The sequence below is a fragment of the Poecilia latipinna genome, unplaced genomic scaffold (assembly GCF_001443285.1).
Source record: "Poecilia latipinna isolate Pla-1442-1.1 unplaced genomic scaffold, P_latipinna-1.0 Scaffold852, whole genome shotgun sequence".
Taxonomy (NCBI): domain Eukaryota; kingdom Metazoa; phylum Chordata; class Actinopteri; order Cyprinodontiformes; family Poeciliidae; genus Poecilia; species Poecilia latipinna.
In genome coordinates this window covers 4,780-10,719 of record NW_015113468.1, presented here as the reverse complement: position 1 = coordinate 10,719, position 5,940 = coordinate 4,780, and positions in this window count along the sequence as shown.

Below are 5,940 nucleotides of genomic sequence, written 5' to 3'. Positions count from 1 at the left end.
CTTTTGTTTTCTCTGCTACCGCTCTTGCACTGGTAAAAACCATAGGCCCCCAACCCAAATGCCTGCTGGTCCTTTACCAGGCCCCTACACTTATAGAAAGTGGACCAACCCACCTCACTTCCTGTTTGCCCCTAATTGTGAATAATGTCACAATTACTTTGACAAGGAAAAGGAGCTATTCTCTCAAACGTGCTCTTGGTTCTTCAGGGTGATGCTTCCAGTAGCAAAAGAAGTTTGGTCACAGGTCTTTCCAAGACACTGGTCTTTGTTTGTAGTTGCACAGAACGCACCAAGCCTTTGGCATCCTGGTTTACACTCAAGACTTTGGCCATCATCCATGATCCTCTTGGAGCTGTAGAGTCTGCAATTAAGACAACATCTCCAGGAATGAGACATCTTTTAGTTCTTGTCCATTTCTGTCTTTCCTGCATCAGAGGTAAGTACTCAGAAAGCCATCTTTTCCAAAACAGCTCTGCCATGTATTGCACCTGTTTCCACCTTTTCCTGACATAAAGATCCCTTTGGTTGAACAGTCCTGGTGGCAAAACTGGTTTGTTTTTCAGCAACAACAAATGGTTGGGTGTGAGTGCCTCAAGATCATTTGAGTCATCTGAAACTTTGGTAATGGGTCTGTCATTTAATATGGCTTCAACTTCACAAAAGATTGTTTGAAGTCCTTCATCATCTAAAACTTGTTCTTTAAGAACAGAGACTAAAATACCTTTTATGGAACGAATTAGGCGCTCCCAAACTCCACCTTGGTGAGAGGCTGCTAGGATGTTAAAGTTCCATTTGATGCCATCCTGCACAAAGGCATTTTGAATTTTATCATGGTTGTGGCATCATCAGATCTGATGGTGGAAACTGGGCCTCGTCTACAGATAAACCTGCGAATTGCGTTTATACAGGGATCTGTATCGAGGGTGTATGCAATTTCCAGATGTACTGCTCGGCTGGTGAAACAAGTGAAGAGAACGCCATACCTTTTCCTCTTTTAACACTTACAGGACCAAAGTAATCAACTCCAACGTTTGTGAAAGGAGCGGTGGCTGGCAGAACTCTTTCTTCTGGCCGATCTGCCATCTTTTGTTCAACAAACTTTCCTCTGTTACATCTGCAAACAACACAGTGAGAAATGATTTTTCTGGCAGCTGAGTTAGCATTTATGATCCAGTATTTTTGTATTAATCTTGACATCATATGAGCTCTTCCTGCATGTCCCAACTGTTGATGAATATGGCATAAAATCAGTGTAGACGCATACATATCCTTTGTTAAAATTGCAGGATGCTTTGCTTCAACAGGCATGGCTGTTTTATTCAACCTGCCACCCACTCTGAGGACCCCAGCATCCAATACTGGGTCAAGTTTGTATAGAAAACTTCTCTTGGAGACTGCGTTAAGGCCACTGGTGATTAAAGCCATTTCAGTTGTAAATTTCTGTTGTTGTGCAAACTGAATAATAGACAGTTCAGCCTTGGCCAAGTCTTCAGGAGTCAGATTTTCTTTCTTTAGAGTGGTCTTGAATCTCTCCATTTGCTTTTCTAGTTCTTTCCTTTGATTTTCTGGATCATTTTTATTCAGGTCTGCAGCAGCAAACTCTTTCCTTTTCTGTTGTAGCAACATCAGAATGTTTTTCAGCTTCAGAAACCAGGCAACAGAGGTTTTAAGTTTTGTCCAAGATGAAAAATAATGAATCAGATAGTTCATAGCATTTTGTGATTCCTTCACAACACCACTTACTGTAAGGTCCTTTTTGACCTCTGGGTCATCTGCAGGAATTGCATGGTGATCCACATCCAATTTAGGCCATTCCTCTTCTGGTCTGTGGAGAAATTCTGGCCCATTTATCCATCTCCTGCATCTGAGGAACTCCTCGGCTCTCATGCCTCTGGATGCATCATCTGCAGGATTCTCCTTAGAGGAAACATATCTCCACTGATTCACATCTGTTGCTTCTCGGATGACAGAGATTCTGTTTGCAACAAAGGTGTGAAATCTTCTGGTTTCACTGGAGATGTATTTTAGTACCGTTGTACTATCAGTCCAGAAAACAGGTTTTTCCAACTGTATCTGCAGCTCCTTTTGCAGCAGTTTATTGACTCGGACGGCAAGAACAGCAGCTGTCAGTTCCAACCTGGGGATTGTCGTTTGCTTCATAGGTGCAACTCTTGCTTTTCCTAGAATAAAAGCAACATGTGAGATGTTATTCTTTTCCAGTTTTAAATATGACACTGTTCCATAACCGTCTTGACTTGCGTCAGAGAAATGATGGAGTTGTGCTTTGTCTGGTTTTCGGATGCAGCTTGGTTTGATGCAACGCTCCACTTTAAAACTGGATATCAGCTGGAGATCCTCCAGCCAATCAAACCACTTCCTAGACAGAATGGGGAATAACTTCATCACAGTTCAAATTTTGCCGACAAAGTTCTTGAAGCAACAGTTTAGCTGGCATACTGAAGGGAGCCAGGATTCCTAAGGGATCATACAAAGAGCTAACCACAGATAAAATGCCCCTTCTGGTATGTGGGCGGTCCTGCACAGATGTTCTGAACCTGAACTCATCTGTTTCAATGCTCCACTGTAAACCCAGTACTCTCTCAACTGGAAGTTGATCTTTGTCCAAATCCAGATTCTTGATTTCTTTTGCTCTTCTCTCCTCTGGGATCGACATGAGCACTGTGCGACTGTTGCTGACCCATTTTGAAAGCTTGAATCCTCCTTTAGAGCAGAGGTCTGTCAGCCTCTTCACCATGTGCACTGCATCTTCTTCTGTGGGAACAGATTTTAAACAGTCATCCACATAAAAGTTATTTCTGATTGTATCAATCACTTCCACTGGAAACTGTTGTGCGTTGTCATCAGCAGTTCTTTGCAGAGCATAATTTGCACAGCTGGGAGAGGACACTGCTCCAAACAAATGAACCAACATCCTGAACTCCTGTGCAGGTTTTGATGTGTCGCCATGACGCCACCACAGGAAACGGAGAAAGTTGACATGTTTTTTAGAGACATAAACTTGGTGAAACATGGCATCGATGTCAGCCATTAGTGCAACAGGCTCTTTTCTAAATCTGATGAGGACTCCAACCAGAGAGTTTGTGAGGTCGGGTCCCTGTAGAAGCTGACTGTTCAGTGATGCTCCTTTATAAGTTGATCCACAATCAAATACGACTCTCAACTTGCCTTTTGTGGGATGATGCACTCCATGATGAGGAATGTACCACAGTTGTCCATCTTTCTCTTGTTCCTTTGATGGTTCAGCCTCAGCATGTCCTTGTTGCAGCATGTTGTTCACACATGCAGTGTATTCCTCCTTGTACTGAGCATCCTTTTCAAATCTCCTCCTGAGGCTCTGGAGGCGCTGCTCTGCAACACAGATGTTATTAGGCAAGCTGGGACTTTCACTCCTGAAAGGTAAGTCAATATGATAATGACTTCCAACAAGTTTTGTTGAGTTATTAACAATGTTCATGAAATGCAGATCCTCTCTGGACATTTCAGTTTTTTCCTCTGATGATCTTTCATTAAAATCATGATTGTACCGTTTGACCAGCATTTCTTTAAGATGGCTCTTACAGTAGTGCAGACATTTTTATTTTTGTTGTTGCTTCTAGTGCGCAGGGGACCATTTATGACCCAACCAACTTTAGTTTTTACAGCATAAGGCCCACCATCCACACTGTTTATCACCTCCCAGGGCTCAAACATTTGAAGCATCAGTTCCTATCAGTAGCTCCACATCTGCATTGATGTTATGAAGATTAACAGGTTTAAGATGAGGCCACTGATCAACATCTTTCTGCTGGGAAATTAGAAACTGGCATTGTACTTTGAGTCAAAACATCTGGCAGCTCTATGAAGTCATTTGTTTTCAGACCAGAGACTTCCAAACCAGACAAAACTTGTACATTAATCTTATTTTGACTCATTGTTCTCAACAGAATATTTGTCCTTTTGTCCTTCAAGTTCAGACTTTTTGCCAAACTTTCTGTACAGAATGTACCCGAACTTCCTGGATCAAGAAATGCATAAGTTTGACTTTTAACTTTAACTGCAACAATAGAAAAAATGGCATCGTCATCATGACCGGCCCCAATATGCCCACATGTCTGAGTGGTTGCAGTTGAGAAGTTGACATGAGACCTTATTGTCTGTTGGATTTGTTCTGAAGAGGCTCCTGGCTCCTTTAGCTCTATGTGAAGAACCCCTGGATGCTTTTGGTGACACACGTTGCAATCTAAACGACTCCTGCAGTCTTTGCTTGTGTGACCAACCTTCAGACAACCGAAACAAATCCCCCTTTGTTTAATGAAGGTCAACTTGTCCCGATGCATTTTAGCTTTAAACTGCATACAGTTTTCCAATAGATGATTTCTTTGTGAACAAAACAAGCAGCTGTGAAGAGCAATAGACTTGGTCTTGTTTTCGGCTGAGTGATTTCTGGCTTCTTGAATTGTGTTGACATTAGTGGCAAAACTGCTTCCTTTCTTCCTTTGCTTGTTGGAACTTGAAACTTTAGAGTTGCTCCCAGTTGGTGGGTCTTGGATGTTGCCAAACACTGGATCTGATGCTACCTTTACTTCTTTAATTATAAAAGTGTTAGGATGGCCCTTAGCGGCTGGAGGAAGTAGGAAACTTGAGGCAGAGAAACTGTGCAAACGCACTGGGTGTTTATTCACCAACATTTAACAGACGAACAACCCTGCTTACAGTGGCCAAGGGTCTGAGCAGCAACACACACTGTGGCCAACATGCAGCCTTTTATAGTCGCTGGCTGTTCCAATTCACAAACCCACCAAGAAACAGGGTAAAACAAAATACATACACACACAGTTTGACTAACTAAATCCTCAGAATAATATATATTGCCAAATACTATTAATTTTAAGCATCTCTAAAACACATTATCAATATAAATATAAATCCAACATTAAATTTATAAAATGCCTAGCTCTACTGCTCCCCCTCTTCCATCTGCTTTAGTCTCTTCTGGAACGTTTAAAAGGTGCTCAGGCCCCTGGGGAATCTTTTAGCCTGAACACCCTACAGAGGAAGAGAAAGGTAAGCCACACCCACACAAAGCCTTCAAACAATGACAATACTTATATTATCCTTTTGTTTGTATTTTAACAGGACACCATCAGTTCCCGCTGAGATGCAACTGAATAAAACACACAACCAATAAAACATTTCAATCTGTTTGTATCCGTTTCATTTCATTCATTATGCATTTCTTTTATCATTTAACACATTTTAAGTGTTGTACCACCAAGTAATGAAGACCTTCATTACATTTCCTCCCCCCTTTCCATAAGCTCACAGTACCTTAACTTTCAGGAATCCTGGACAGTCAGCTGCAGTGTTCCTTTTTCCAGCCTTGTAATGGACAGTAAAGTTATATGGTTGCAGAGCGAGGTACCATCCAGCAATCAGTGCATTTGCATCCTTCTTCCCATGCAGCCACTGGAGGGCCCGGTGATCCTTCTCCAGAAAAAAATGTCTTCCCAGCAGGTAGTATCTCAATGATTCGATGGCCCACTTCATGGCTAGACATTCTTTCTCCACCGTTGAATATCTGGTTTCCCTGTCCAGAAGCTTACGGCTCAGAAAAACCACCAGCTTCATCTCTCCATCCACTTCCTGCAACAAAACAGCCCCAAGACCCACTCCCGAAGCATCCGTTTGCAGTGTAAAAGACTTCTCAAAATTAAAGGTGTGCAAAACATAGTCTGTGCAGATAGCATTTTTAAGATCTTCAAAAGCTTTGTTACATTCCTCAGTCCATTGGATCTTATTTGGGGACTTGCCCTTTGTCAGGTTGTTTAACACCACTGAGCGTTCTGCAAACTGAGGAATAAACTTCCTGTACCATCCGACCAGGCCCAAGAAGCTCCTCACCTTCTTCTTTGTTGTGGGTACAGGGAAAGTATGAACAGC